This window comes from Onychomys torridus, chromosome 21 (genome assembly GCF_903995425.1).
Source record: "Onychomys torridus chromosome 21, mOncTor1.1, whole genome shotgun sequence".
NCBI classification, from domain to species: Eukaryota; Metazoa; Chordata; class Mammalia; order Rodentia; family Cricetidae; genus Onychomys; species Onychomys torridus.
The window spans coordinates 35,554,506-35,568,486 of NC_050463.1; the positions used below are offsets into that span (position 1 = coordinate 35,554,506).

The following is a 13,981-nucleotide window of genomic DNA, read 5'->3' on the forward strand; positions in this document are numbered from 1 at the left end:
GGGGCTACTCTATGGTGTTAGTGTTGGGGCTACTCTACGGTGTTAGAGTTGGGGCTACTCTATGGTGTTAGAGTTGGGGCTACTCTATGGTGTTAGTGTTGGGGCTACTCTATGGTGTTAGAGTTGGGGCTATCTATGGTGTTAGAGTTGGGGCTACTCTATGGTGCTAGTGTTGGGGCTACTCTGTGCCTACTCACCACCACCACACTGTTTGGTTTTATTCCCTCACTTCTTTCCTTCCTTCCTGATACTGTCTTGCTGTGTAGCCAAGGCTGGCCCCAAACTTGTGACCTTCTTGCCTCAATATCCAAAGAGCCAGTAATAACACAGACATTTATCACCCTTCTTCCCTTTCCTCCCCTTACTTCTTTCCTCCCTTCCTCCCACTCCTGCACCCTTCCCCCTCCTGGTCATCCCCCACTTTCTTCCCTTCTCTCCCCAATTCCTTCAGAAACACAGACTGGCTACATTACTCAGGCTGGCCTTGAACCTACTGTGTAGCCAAAACAAGCCTTAAATTTGTGAATCTTCTACTCCAGCTTCCCAAATAGTTGGGATTACAGGCATGTTACAGCAATTATCTTTGTTTGTTTTTGTTTTTGTTTTTCGAGACAGGATTTCTCTGTGTAGTTTTGCACCTTTCCTGGAACTCACTTGGTAGCCCAGGCTGGCCTTGAACTCACAGAGATCTGTCTGCCTCTGCCTCTGGAGTGCTGGGATTAAAGGCGTGCACCACCACCGCAGCTCTGAAAAAAAAAAAAAAAGGAAAAAAGAAAAAAAAAGTCCCCCCTCCCAGGAAAAGGAACAAAAGAAAATCAAAACCAGGCATGAGAAAACCCCAAACGTAAGGCGAAGCCTGATTTTTACCTCTCCTTTTTCCATGTCAATCAAGGTTAACTGACCAACCAGAAATTCAATTTTCAAGTTTGTTGCAAGAACTAAGACAAAAATTTTTTTAAATTAGGCTCCAAGAGTACCGTTCAATGATACAACACGTTCATTATGCATAAGACCCTGGGTTCTAGTCTCAGCACCACAAAAATTAAAAAAATGAAAAGGTAAAAAGTAACAGCCCCCTGTCTAGAGCAGAAGACTCTGTTGTTAGATTATTACAAGAGGTGGACTAGTGTCTGGTCTGTCTGCAGACGGTAACAATGACAGAAGCAGACAGCTGGGGATCCACGCCAGACGGGGCATCTATTGCATGCAGACTGGATTCCCATTCGCTGAGCTACACCTGCCAGACCGGAAGCCCCTGGTGCTTCAGCCATGAGTGAGCACATCCTGTTCAGGGATTTCAGGCCTTAGGAGGCAGGCCTTCGGCTCCACCCTGCAGTGCTGGCGCAGAACCAAGTCTGGGCTGACTTCCCTTCCCGGTCTGCCCGGCACTGCCTTTCCAGGACCATCCGGCTTCAAGCCAGAGTCTCAAGTTGTATATGACACCAGTGGCCTGAAAGTGGTACCCTTCCCCCGATGCTAGAATAGGAAAGAAAACGGTTCTTTAGTGGCCGGACAAAGACATGTCATATGAAGGCCTAGACCTTTTCTCCGACCTTGAGCCCCTACGCTGACCTGCTTTTCATCATGTATATGATCCTCATGATAAAATACTAGGGCAACCTCAAACTGGCTTCCCAGACTGACTTGGCTTTAGATCGTCAGACATTAATCACCACGGTCTGCAGTTCGTTCTAAGTTTTGAGAGGAAAAAGAAACTGAGAACAGAAAAACTTCACTTTTCACATATTTCTCAGAAGAGAGAGAGAGAATATGAATATAGGAGTGAGAAATTATGATGTTCTATGTTTTTGTTTTTGTTTTTCTCATAAGACACTAGAAGAGATGCCCTGGCTGAGGGCAGACACAAATAAGCACCTACCAAAGAAGGTCAAAGAAGGTCAACTTTAGAAAGAGCAGTTCCCAGTACTCCCAGCTTCAGATGCCCTGTGCGTAGGGAAGGGTGGCGCAGGGCTTTTGGTGTCCCGTAGTGGAACATTGCTATACTGTTGGGGTATACCCAACAGGAACTCCAGAGGACATCAGACAGTTCAATACATATGTCAGAAGGAGGGGAGTGGAGCAGAAAAGGTATGAAGGAATGATGACTGATATTTAAAGATGCCAATGAATGACATATTTGCAGACACGAGATTCATGAAGCTGAAGGACGGAAAAGTCCATGCTGGTGGACGTCATAATCGAATCTCCGAAAACAAAGATGGGATGTAAATCTTGAAAGCAGTGAAGAAAAATGATGCATGCTTATAATAGATGTATCTGACCCACAGCTCACTTCTCAAGAGAAACTACGGGACTGCAAGAGAATTGAAAAATACCACTAAAATCTTGAAAACAAGGAAAACCTAAAACTCAGAATTTTTATATTTTATTTTTGCGTACGCTTATTATGCATGGGTCTGCACATGCCACAGTGCCTGTGTGGGAGTTCGAGGACACCTTGTGGGAGACGTTCTACCTGTGGGGCCCAAACTCCAGTCATTAGGCATGGCAGAGGGTACCTTTATCCACCGAGCCATCTCACTGGTCTTCATTCAGTATTTTATACCCACTGGATGTAAATTTACATTCAAATATGAAAGCAAATAACATTTAAATTTTCATATAAAACGTAAGAACTTGTGGCCCACAGACATGCACTATAGCTTTAAACTCTAAAGGAAGTTATTTAAAGGGAAATATAAATGGAAACTCTGGTCCTCAGGAAGAACACCAGAATTAACCAATGTCTGGCTAAATCAGGATGATTTATGTTGGTCCTAGCCTCTTAAAGTCTTTGTAAATTATTTGTTTAAGACTAGGCAGTTTGCCGGGCGGTGGTGGCGCACGCCTTTAATCCCAGCACTTGGGAGGCAGAGGCAGGCGGATCTCTGTGAGTTCGAGGCCAGCCTGGTCTCCAAAGCGAGTTCCAGGAAAGGAGCAAAGCTACCCAGAGAAACCCTGTAAAAAAAAAAAAAGCCTAGGCTGTCTATTAAGTGGTAAAGGTCTTATGTAAAAGACAAGTTCTCCCAGGCTTCCTAAACAATAACATGTTTATCTTATGGGATTCGGACACTTTACTTCTATCTACCCCAGCCTGTTCTCACCGTGACAGGCTTGTTTTGAGGACAGACTGAGCAGGTCTTTGGACGAAGCATGGGACCTTTGAAATTTACTAACGGGAAAATGGAGAGGATCTATATGGCCGGGGTGGAGCACAGATACACGGAAGGGAAAAGGCTTGCGATTAGATGCCCCCGTGGTAAAACCTCTGTTTATGGTAACAGGCCTGAGAACCTGTCCGAGGTTTTGGCAGAAGGGGAGAAATAAATGTGATCTACATAGTTTACTTCCTGACATCCTTAACTTTCCGCTCTACGAAATTGCAAATCCTCTATGGAATCCACAAGAATGTCTCTGACTTGATACATTAATTATACAATAAAAATATTTAAAAGAAATAAACAGGACTTGCTATTTCATCTGTAGTCCAAGCTAGAGGTAAACAAAAGATAGTGGGATGTGGGAGGTTCTGAGGGGATTTACAGTGTCAAGACCCGCCCATGAGCCCCCTGGGCGGGCGGTGGTGGTGGCGGCGCATGCCTTTGGGTCCCAGCCCTCGGGAGGTAGAGGCAGGTGGATCTCTGAGTTCGAGGCCAGCCTGGGCTACAGAGTGAGATCCAGGAAAGGCACCAAAACTACACAGAGAAACCCTGTCTCAAAAAACCAAAAACCAAAACCAAAACAAACAAACAAAAAGATCTGCCCATGAGTGGAGGAAGTTAATGAACTGGGAGGGTGGTGGATGCATCATCTGCCTGAATCATGGATACCTAAAGACTAAGGATGATGAGTGTTCTGGGTGTACCTCTAGGACGGACTGAGTACTGCAGATGCTGATATTCTTGGAAAACACTGAGTGCCCTGGAGTTTGGCAAGAGAAGACATAAGGAGAGAAAAAGGGTATTGCTGGTGTTGCAAGCATCAAAAGAAAAGGACTTTTTTTTTTTTTTTTTCATATGAGTAGGGAAAAAAAAAGATCCATAACCATAAGCAGCAAGAACATTTCTTGGAAGGCATCTATGTTTCCCTCCCAAATTCCATTCTTTGGCTTGCTGAACAGAACTACTGCTAACAAGGCCTGCCTAGGAATCTGAGAATCCTTCATGTCTTTTCTCTCTTCCTTACTTACACCTAACCAATAAACTTTTATTTTTTTTTTTCTTTTTTACCCGAGACAGGATTTCACTATGTAGCTTTGGAGCCTGTCCTGGAATGGACCTTGCTCTGTAGCCCAGGCTGGCCTGGAACTCACAGATCTGCCTGCCTCTGCCTCCTGCATGCTGGGATTAAAGGTGTGCACCACCACCACCTGGCTACTACTAAACAGCATTGATGTATTCCAGAGTCAGATACGTGTGAAAGAGAGAAGCTCGGGTATGGGGGGTCCTTATGCTCTGTTCTGACAAGACAGACAGATTGGTCTTAAAGTTCTGAAGAGAAACCGGAGTTGTTGAGTTAGTGCTTGGGATACTTCGGGCAGGCACATGGAACTCCAATTCGCATCAGAGGTTTTTAGCTTTGTCGTTTCTTTTAGGGAGACTTTTAAATGCTCCCACCCCCCTTCCCTGTCCTCCTCCTCCCAAGGATCTGGCAGCTTCCTCAACAGAAAGAAGACAAGGTGAATGTTAGCCGGTCCATCAAAACACAGGTGATACTAGTGATACTAGTTAGTGATGGGAAGGAAGTGGAGATTAACTATCTGTCCATTAGGAATCAAAAAATCAATTTTACCTTACAGGCCAACTCTCTGCGGTACTGTGGTGAGGAGGATTCTGAGACTTCGCTGCTTGGATATGGGCATGGGAAAGGGATGGACTTGGTAACAGGTGCTTAAGAGTGCTTTTCTTAACCCAAATGGCTTGTTTGTAGAGGGAGAAGCCTTATTAACTGGTCCCCAGGAAATGAGGGACCGCCTAGACTGATACCAAGGAGTCAGGTGTCTCTGTGTCACGGGAAGTTTAGGACCTGTCTGTCAGGTCTCGGTCAAGTCCTAATCGAAGAGTTAAGAAAAACACAGTGAGAGCAAGAAAAGCCTGTTTATCACCATCAACGTTTTCTAAATTCCTCCCAAGAGTTGGCTGTCCAGTTCAGTCAGGCCTGAACATTGCAGTGGTCACTTACAAGTCAGACTTGATACCTTCATCTGCCCACACAGGCTAAAAAAAAAAAAAAAAAAAAAAAAAAAAAAGGGCCAGGCAGTGGTGGCGCATGCCTTTAATCCCAGCACTCAGGAGGCAGAGGCAGGTGGATCTCTGTGAGTTCGAGGCCAGCCTAGTCTACCAAGCGAGATCCAGGGAAGGCGCAAAGCTACACAGAGAAACCCTGTCTCGAAAACACAAAAACAAAAAACAAAAAAAAAGGAAGCCCTGGGCTCATCTGATCGACACAGATCTCTCACATTTCAACAGAAATCATAGGGATCTGAATATTTTTAAAAAAACCATGCAATTATTTATGGGATTTCTGAAACAGTTTATAGATAGCCTAGACTGACCTCCAACTCCTGATCCTTCGGACTCAGCCTCTTGAGTGCAAGGGATTCCAGACACGCACCAGTTCAGGTTGTGCGTTTTCCATCTCAGCACAGCGCGCTCAAAACGCAATCTTGAGTCTCAGACCACCCCCTCCCTCCCCACTCTTTTTACTCATTAGGAACCATCATCCCTTCACCCCAATCTCAAGAAAGCCTTTTTGGTCGAGGGGGTGTTGTCCCTGTCAACCGGCTAGCCCTGGACAGCAAGCGGTGACTTGCGTCTGGTCTTTGCGAGGAGTCCCCAGAATAGAAAAGGGTGCTAGAAATTCTGAGTGTGCGTTCCTCCCATCCGGTGGGTAAGAAGGTCTTGTAGCTTCTGCAGGCAGAAGAACCTGGGGCAGTCTTCCTGTGAGGAGCTTTGCTCTTGCGTGCGAACAGGGGTAGGGATGGAGGCTCCTTGTTGTGTGTGTGTGTGCGTGTGTGCGTGTGTGTGTGTGTGTGTGTGTGTGTGTGTGTGTGTGTGTGTTGGTGTGATGGTGCACAGACGGCTGATTCTTGGGTGTGGTTAACTCCTTTAGGGAAGTCCCCCGAGAAGGGTCTGCCTGGAAGTTGGAGGCAACTCCTTCGCACCTCTTAACTTCCCCATTCTCGGGAAATTCTAGCTCTGAGCCTCAAGCAAGAGTGAATAAGAAGGTTCCCGAGTGGGGGAGCGAGAGAGCAAGCTCCATGTGCGGGCCAACAGGGATGCCCTGGACATCTCTTGGCCCTTTCCAAACACTCGGGGGGTCCAGTGCGGCAGGAAACGTCCCGATCGGCCACCGCTTGTCACCTCCAAGAGGAGGCGGAGGAGGAGCCCGGGGGGTCTGAGCCGCTCCGGGAAGGGTTGTCAGTCCCGGGGCTTCGGGATGAGAAAAGCGCTTTAGCTCACACCTTTCACGGTCCCGGGCTCCACGGGGCCAGGGGGTGATGGTGGTGGTGGTGGTGAAGGAGACAGACACGCCACGCAGTGTCGCGCTCCCCCACGGTGTGGCAGCCGGTGCCCCCGCGGCGGGCCGGGCGAGCAGGCGAGCGGGCGGGCGCCCGGGCAGGGACGGCCCGCCCGCCCGCCTCCCCGCCCCCCGGCTTCCTGCGGAGGCCGCGGCCGCCATGTTGTTGTGGGGCTGAGGCGGCGCCGGCGGAGCCCAGCGGCCGTGACAGGCTGCGCAACAGGTTCGCTGCGGCCGACCTGACTGGCGACTGACCCGGCGGCGGAGGCAGGCCCGCACAGCGAGGGGTCTGCCGGCCGGTGCGCGGGTGTGCGGAGGAGCAGCAGCAGCAGCAGCAGCACCGCGCGGGGACGCGCGCGAGGCGCCAGGTGGGTGGCGAAGCCCTCGCGGCGGCCGGGGCTTGCGGGGCAGGTGCGGGCGCCTCCGCCGCCGCCGCCTCCCCGGGGTTCCCCGGGGTTCCACGGGCCGCGCGCCGCAGACCGCCCCCGGGGCCGCTCCTCCGGAGCGCGTGCGGCCCCCGCCCTAGGCCCCGGCCGCGCTCGGCTCCGCTCGGGCCGCGCCGGGCGGGCGGAAACCTCGGGCCCCGGGTTCCTGCCTCCCACGGCGGGGCCGGCGGGGCCGGCGGGGCCGGCGGGCCGCTCCTCTCCGAGGCCCGGACAACGAAGGGGCCTCCCTTCGCCACCGGCCTCGCTTGGCAGGTGACGGCCGCCGCCGCCGCCGCCGCCTCTGGCTGGGGGAGCGACGCGGTGCCCGGCTTTTCCTCCGGGGTGGGGGCACCTGGGTGCGCGTTGCCCTGGAGACCCATTTGATTTTGGCTTAGTTGTGGTTTTTTTTGGGGGGGTGGTTTTTGGATTTTTGGTTTTTTTTTTTGGTTTTTCCTTCCCGGTCTTGGTCGGCGTTGGTGCAGAGTGTCAGGTGAGCCGCATCCCGGTGCGTCAAAGTAGCCCGAGTCACGGGAGGACAGTGGGCGGATGCTTGGCGTCCACGGCTCGCGTTTGAACAGCTCAAGTTGGGGAAATGGGAAGCGTCGACTTCTGTTCTGCATCGTGCATTTCCAGGGTGTGTGGGAAGGACGGCCGAGAAGGCAAACCACCTCGGGAGGCAGAGTAAAGTTCATTGCTTCTGGAAGGAAGGGAGAACAAGCGCCTTGCCGGGGCAGAATGGCTGGGGAAACTGAGGCGGCCAGGGCAGGGGGCTGCTCGTTCTGCAGAGAGACGCTGTTTGCGTGTATTGATCGTGTGCTGGGGTGGTCAGTGATTGCCTGTGACCAATAGGTTCGTTTGGAACGTGGACTCCTAATGAATAAGGGACATTTTGGACGGAGCCAGCTACTTTATAATAGGAATTGAAGTTAGCCCAAACATTATTGCTTTACTACATGCTTTTTTTTTTTTTCCTGGTCTGTTTCACAAGGGAGGCAAGTTGTCACTTGGAATTTTGTGTTGTTAGCTTAATTTAGGTAGCACGGACTGGAGGCCAAGCTGCTTAAGCCTCTGAGAAATTGCTAACTTCTCTCTGAAGGTTTGCTGTATGGTCAATCACTGATAAGACCTAAAAGCAATCCAGAAACATCGCCTACAGACTTTAAATGAATTGATGGGAGGCCTGCAAAATTCAGTTACCAACGTTAGAAACTGATGTGTTTCCTTTAGGCTAGGGATTATTCCTATGATTGCCTCGTAATTAAGCAAGCAGAGTGAAAATATATCCTTTTTTTTTTTTTTTTTTTTTTTAAGGATACAGGGAAAAAAACGTGTGTTGCTGCTGTTTGATGTAATATTGATATCCAGTTGAAAAATCTGCGTGGTTTTTTGTTTGTTTGTTTTTTGTTTTTGTTTTTCGAGACAGGGTTTCTCTGTAGTTTTGGAGCCTGTCCTGGACTAGCTTTAGACCAGGCTGGCCTCGAACTCACAGAGATCCACCTGCCTCAGCCTCCCAAGTGTTGGGATTACAGGCGTGCTCCACCAATGCCCGGCCAAATCTGCATGTTAAAAACTTTTAATGCATTGAAGCATTCCCTTTGTCCACCTTTATAAAGAAAAGTAAAATGGTTAGTGAGAACTTGACCAATATTGAATGATTGAGTGGAAAGATACCATTGGTCAACACATCTCGAGGCTCAAATCCCGATTTCTCCTGAATATGAAGAAATATGGTACGTTCAGGGGATCAGATTTGTATTTAAAAAGAAACGTGTTTTTACAAAGAATAGCATGCACCCATTACCCAAACTTAGAAGCTTTCAAGATTTTCTATATCTTTGTCATTTTATTCTGTAGTTATTGTATCTCTTATTACAAAGTGGAAAGCTTCTTATATAATCTTAGAACTTTTAGGAGTGTGTGTGTGTGTGTGTGTGTGTGTGTGTGTGTGTGTATTAGGGAGTGGACCAACTGTTTCACATGTTCTGAGCATGCTCTCTGCCATCAGGGTGCACAAGGTCTCTTTTCAGTTTTAATTCATCTTTAGTATAGAGTTTCCCAGAGTTCCATCATTTTAGTAAAAGAACATCATTTATTGTTTGTCATCGACTAAACTTCCTTTAGTATTACACTGTATCTCCTATGGTGGTCATTTATAGAGAGCACTTACTAGTTTTAGAGCCTGTGCTCAGTGTTTATATGATTACTTAAAGTGTATGACGTCCTTGGAAGTAATTAATGTCCTCCATCAGATAGAGAGGTGAAATGTTTAATTAGAGTTTAACTACTCTACGTCTCAGAGTTAGTAAGTATGAGCATCCCATTTCAGATTAGGATTCTTTTTAACTTTAGCACCCATGTTCTTGTACGCACATCTTGGTTCAGGTAAAACAAATTTGTATGGGCATTCAGTGTGTGTGTGTGTGTGTGTGTGTGTGTGTGTGTGTGCACACAAATGAATTGCTGTGTTTACATTAGGAGAGGCTTTGTAAGTTCCAGGAAGGGGCTTTCAGGACCAGGGTTTGCAGGTTTCCCTGGGAGGACGGAAGAGTGCTCACCACCAAGCTCTGTCTGGAGTCCCCAGTGTACACAGCCAGAGTCTCCTTATTTAGCACAGACAGGCCTCGAACTCATCCTGCCTCATTCTACCTACTGCTGGTATCACATGTACACCTTCACACCCATCGCAGAAGCTTTACATGTTTATTTGTGAAACACTTGCATTGGGCTTTATATGTTATCCAGGAGATGATAATTATATTACTAAAATATGATATATTTGTTGTCTAACAACCTGTTTGGCATCTATTTTTTTGTATTTAAAAGAATAACCATACTTATGGAAGAATTTTTGGAAAAACTATTTTGCAAAAAAGGGCTAAATAAGGGTATGTTAGTTGTTAAAAGCGGATTCCAAGTGTGAAATAATAGAAAAAAACAAGAATATTTCAGTTATTTCTGCAGCTGCATAGATCTAAAACTGATCAGCCATTAGAATGTATTTCCACCTCTTGGCTCTTTTCTGTTAAGTTTGTACCACCCTACAGCTGTCGCACACAGACAAATGTTAGCATTCTCTTGGGTAAAGTGGGCGTGCGTATAGGTATTCTCGAGAAAGAGGAACTGAACCGGCTTTAAAGGATATGAGGCAGAGAGGAAATGGGGGAGGAAGGGAGGAAACAGCAGAAATAGGACAGTGAATAGCCTGAGAAATAATGTATTTTTTTATAGCTCTAAGAGTGCAGTGTATTTCATCTACAGTGTTTTGTCTTGAGAGATTCGATTAAAATGTGGCTTCACAGCCACACCTAGACACTGAATAACTTTGTTATTTACTGTACAGCTCCTCAGCCGTGATTATGGCAGACGTTTAGGGGTCTACAACCAGATGGTAGACATTTAACTTGACTTTAACCACTTGTGTTATGTTTTCTGGCTCCTTTTCATTGTGAATGCATGGTCATCTGAGCAAAAGTCTGGTTTAATAAAAATTGCGTGTATGTTTGTAACTATGTTGGTTGGATAAAAGTATAGACTCTTTACCCCAGCTCCAAATAGTTGCATGACCTTAAGCAAGTTTCTTTAGTTCTCTAGTGTCTGTTTTTTCTTCATCTATAAAACAGGGATGATAACAGTACCTGTTTCATAGTGTTGTGTATAATGTAAAGTGCTTAGTGATTGTGCTTAGCAGAAGTTACCTGTTAGCATTCAATTTGCTTTAATGAGAGATTTCAGGCTAACTAGTCTCTCCCCCTCTCTGAGTCTCTCTCTGGCTTGTGGTTTATCCGAATGACGACAAAAGAACAACCTTTTCTTTTGCTACTCAGTTTCTAGCCAGCATCAGAGTGAAGCGGATGAGAAGGCTGGAGAATAGGATCTGACCTTCAGTGCGATGTGAGCCGTGGCCCTGTAGTTCCCTAGGTCTGCTACTTGGTGTTATCACTCCAGAGCCTCTGACTTCAGTCAGGTGGCTCAGTTCTTCTTTTGCTTGACTCGGAGGAGGCTGGTGTTGAGAGAGAATAGTGACATGGGAGAGAGCCGTCAGCTAAGGTGCCTGCAAGGTTCACACTGGTCTTTAGGACCGGAGAGGCCTTTGCCTTGCCATTTCCTTCCTGCCGTTTGGAGTCTGCCCTGTCTCCGTCTTCCATCTAATATGCAGTTGTGGTACTTTGTCAGTTGACTGCTTTGATGTAAGTACCAGGTAGGCCGAGTTACTCAATCTTATAATTTATTATGATTTATGTAACATTGGTGGCATTGCTTTTCAGTGATCATGAAACAATCCTTAGGGATTATAAGTAATCACTTCAAAGATTATCGACATTTTCTGTAGTTACTTCCCTTGTTGCTGTGATGGAACACCATGAGAACAACTTGAGGAAGGAGAAGTTCATTTTGACACACGGTCACAGGAGGATGAGACAGGTAGGCAGGAAGGAGAGAGATGAATGCCCATGCTCCGCCAGCTCTCTCCTTTGTATGCAGTGCAGGACCTCAGCCCACGGAATAGCAGTCCACATTCAGCGTGGGGCTTCCCACCTCTTTAACCTAATCCAGATAATCCTTCACAGGCCTGGCCAGAGACTTATCTCCTAGGTACTTGTACATCCTGTCAAGTTGACCCTCAGTATTAACCATCATACTTGCCAAGAGTGGTTGTGGGTTAGGTAGGGAATGCAAAGTAGTATTGCTTCTCAAACCCATTTAATTAAGATCTGAAAACCCAAGTAGTAGATGAGAAACCTTCTCTCTCTCTCTCTCTCTTTCTCTTTTTATTGGTTTTTCGAGACAGGGTTTCTCTGTGTAGTTTGGCGCCTTTCCTGGAACTCGCTTTGTAGACCAGGCTGGCCTTGAACTCACAGAGATCTGCCTGCCTCTGCCTCCCGAGTGCTGGGATTAAAGGTGTGCACTGCTAAATTTTTAGTGAAATGCTTATAAATTGATTTTTGTCTTGCTGCAGAGACAACTTGTATTGGAGTTTTCTTTGCTCTCCCCTCATTCATTCCAGTAATTGTGACTTGGAGTTACTACTTCCTCCTTCCAGCATCTTGGTTCCTAGGGGGGTGCACTGGGGTTCCGAGAACTGAGTAACTTGGGTGATTGAGGTGTAAAGCACCATTGGATTGGGTTTGGGTAACCAGCCAAAACTAACCAGCCTTTTCTAGTAGTACCCTCCAGGACCTGGGCTTCCTAGGTTTTGTAGCTTGATGGCAACCCCTTCTTTAAAAAGCAGTGTTAGCCAGCAGTGGTGGCACACATCTTTAATCCCAGCACTCGGGAGGCAGAGCCAGGTGGATCTCTGTGAGTTCGAGGCCAGCCTGGGCTAGCTACCAAGTGAGCTCCAGGAAAAGGCGCAAAGCTAGAAACCCTGTCTCAAAAAAACAAAACAAAACAACAACAACACAAAAGCAGAGTGTTGCCGCTCACCCCTGTGTCCATCTTGGGGTTTCTCTTCAGTGGTGTGACTTTCCTTCATCTTTGTCTTTCTGCGTAGTGTGTATCAGCTTTCTTTTCTTTATTGCCTTGATTCTCTTTGAAAGTTAAAGACAACAGAAGTTACTCAGAATTCATAGCATGGAATTCATTCTTTCAATCCATCATTTCGTAAATATCGCATGATTTCCTGCAAGGAATGTCCAGTGTAATGATTACTATAGCCAGTAGGCAAAATATACAGCCCTGTCCTGCCATAGTGGCAGTTAAATTCGGGAAAAGAGAAGACAATAAAATGTGTTGAATTTAGAGTTTGCCAAGTATATGTGTGTAGTAAATATGGGAGAAGTAAATTTGTTATCTTCAAAATGATCAAGGAACTCCAGACCAAAGAAAATCCATAGTGTACATTTACAAGTAAATCAATGCTAGCCTTCATATGAATAAGCTAATTTCTATTTCAGGATAACATTTAAGGTGGTTTATTATTATTATTATTATTATTATTATTATTGTTTTATTTATTTATTTATTTGGTTAGTACCTGGTAGATCTGTTGCTATTTCTTCTAGTTACTGAAATCAGAAAAAACCTCCCCCACATACTGTGCACTTAAATCAGTGATTTGCCAAATAGTTTAGAATGGGCATTTCATTTGATTTTTCCTAAAAGCACTGTATTGTTTGGGTTTAAATTTTATTGACTTTTCATGTGTACTATTTTTATTATGATGAATAATAAATGTTCTTTGTAGAAGATGGGAACGCTATAGGAAACTCAAAGACCACGATTCTTTCCAGACATAGCCATCGCTCATGTTTCCGCAGATCTCCTCCTAGAACGTCGTCTGTGCAGACAGTGGACCTGTTCCGTTGTTCTGTGTGTTATCACTGACTGTGTTTCCCTGCTGTGCTAGGGATTGAGGCTGAGCATGCAAGGCGAGTGCTCTTCCTTGGATTACATGCCCAGTTCTCGTTCAGTGACTTTTTCTTTGTAGCTTATTAATAATGTTTATCAAAACATGGCTCTATTTCCGCTATGCACATATCCACAATATACTTTTATTGGTGGATAGCATGTCCCTACTACCAAGTATTAGTAAGAGTGTCTAACATTATAGAGCACTAGCTATATCTTCGTTATTTTGGGGACACTTTGCATAAATTCATTTGGTCTTTAGACTCTCAGTAAGAACTTGGAATTTGAGCAAGTGGAAGATAGTAACTTCCCCAGGGTCACACACTGATAAGCCACAGACCTGGATCTGAGCTGACTTTCCCTTCTGCTTATGATCGATATCATATTGCCTCTGTAGCATAAGGTAGTGTGTAATCTGTGTCTTATGATTGATATCATATTGCCTCTGTAGCATAAGGTAGTGTGTAATCTGTGTCTTATGATTGATATCATATTGCCTCTGTAGCATAAGGTAGTGTGTAATCTGTGTCTTATGATCGATATCATCATATTGCCTCTGTAGCATAAGGTAGTGTGTAATCTGTATCTTATGATCGATATCATATTGCCTCTGTAGCATAAGGTAGTGTGTAATCTGTGTCTTATGATCACTATCATCATATTGCCTCTGTAGCATAAGGTAGTGTGTA

At 46.0% G+C, this 13,981-nt stretch overlaps 1 protein-coding gene across 1 annotated transcript in view; it reads left to right on the forward strand.

Annotated features, from left to right (window-relative positions):
- The first annotated feature begins 6,627 nt into the window (after positions 1-6,627).
- Itsn2 (intersectin 2) overlaps positions 6,628-13,981 on the forward strand; it is a 103,903-nt gene continuing 96,549 nt past the window's right edge. The window contains exon 1 of the mRNA XM_036170334.1: positions 6,628-6,887. The gene's annotated coding sequence lies outside the window, so the exon portion shown is untranslated. The remainder of the gene's footprint in view (positions 6,888-13,981) is intronic.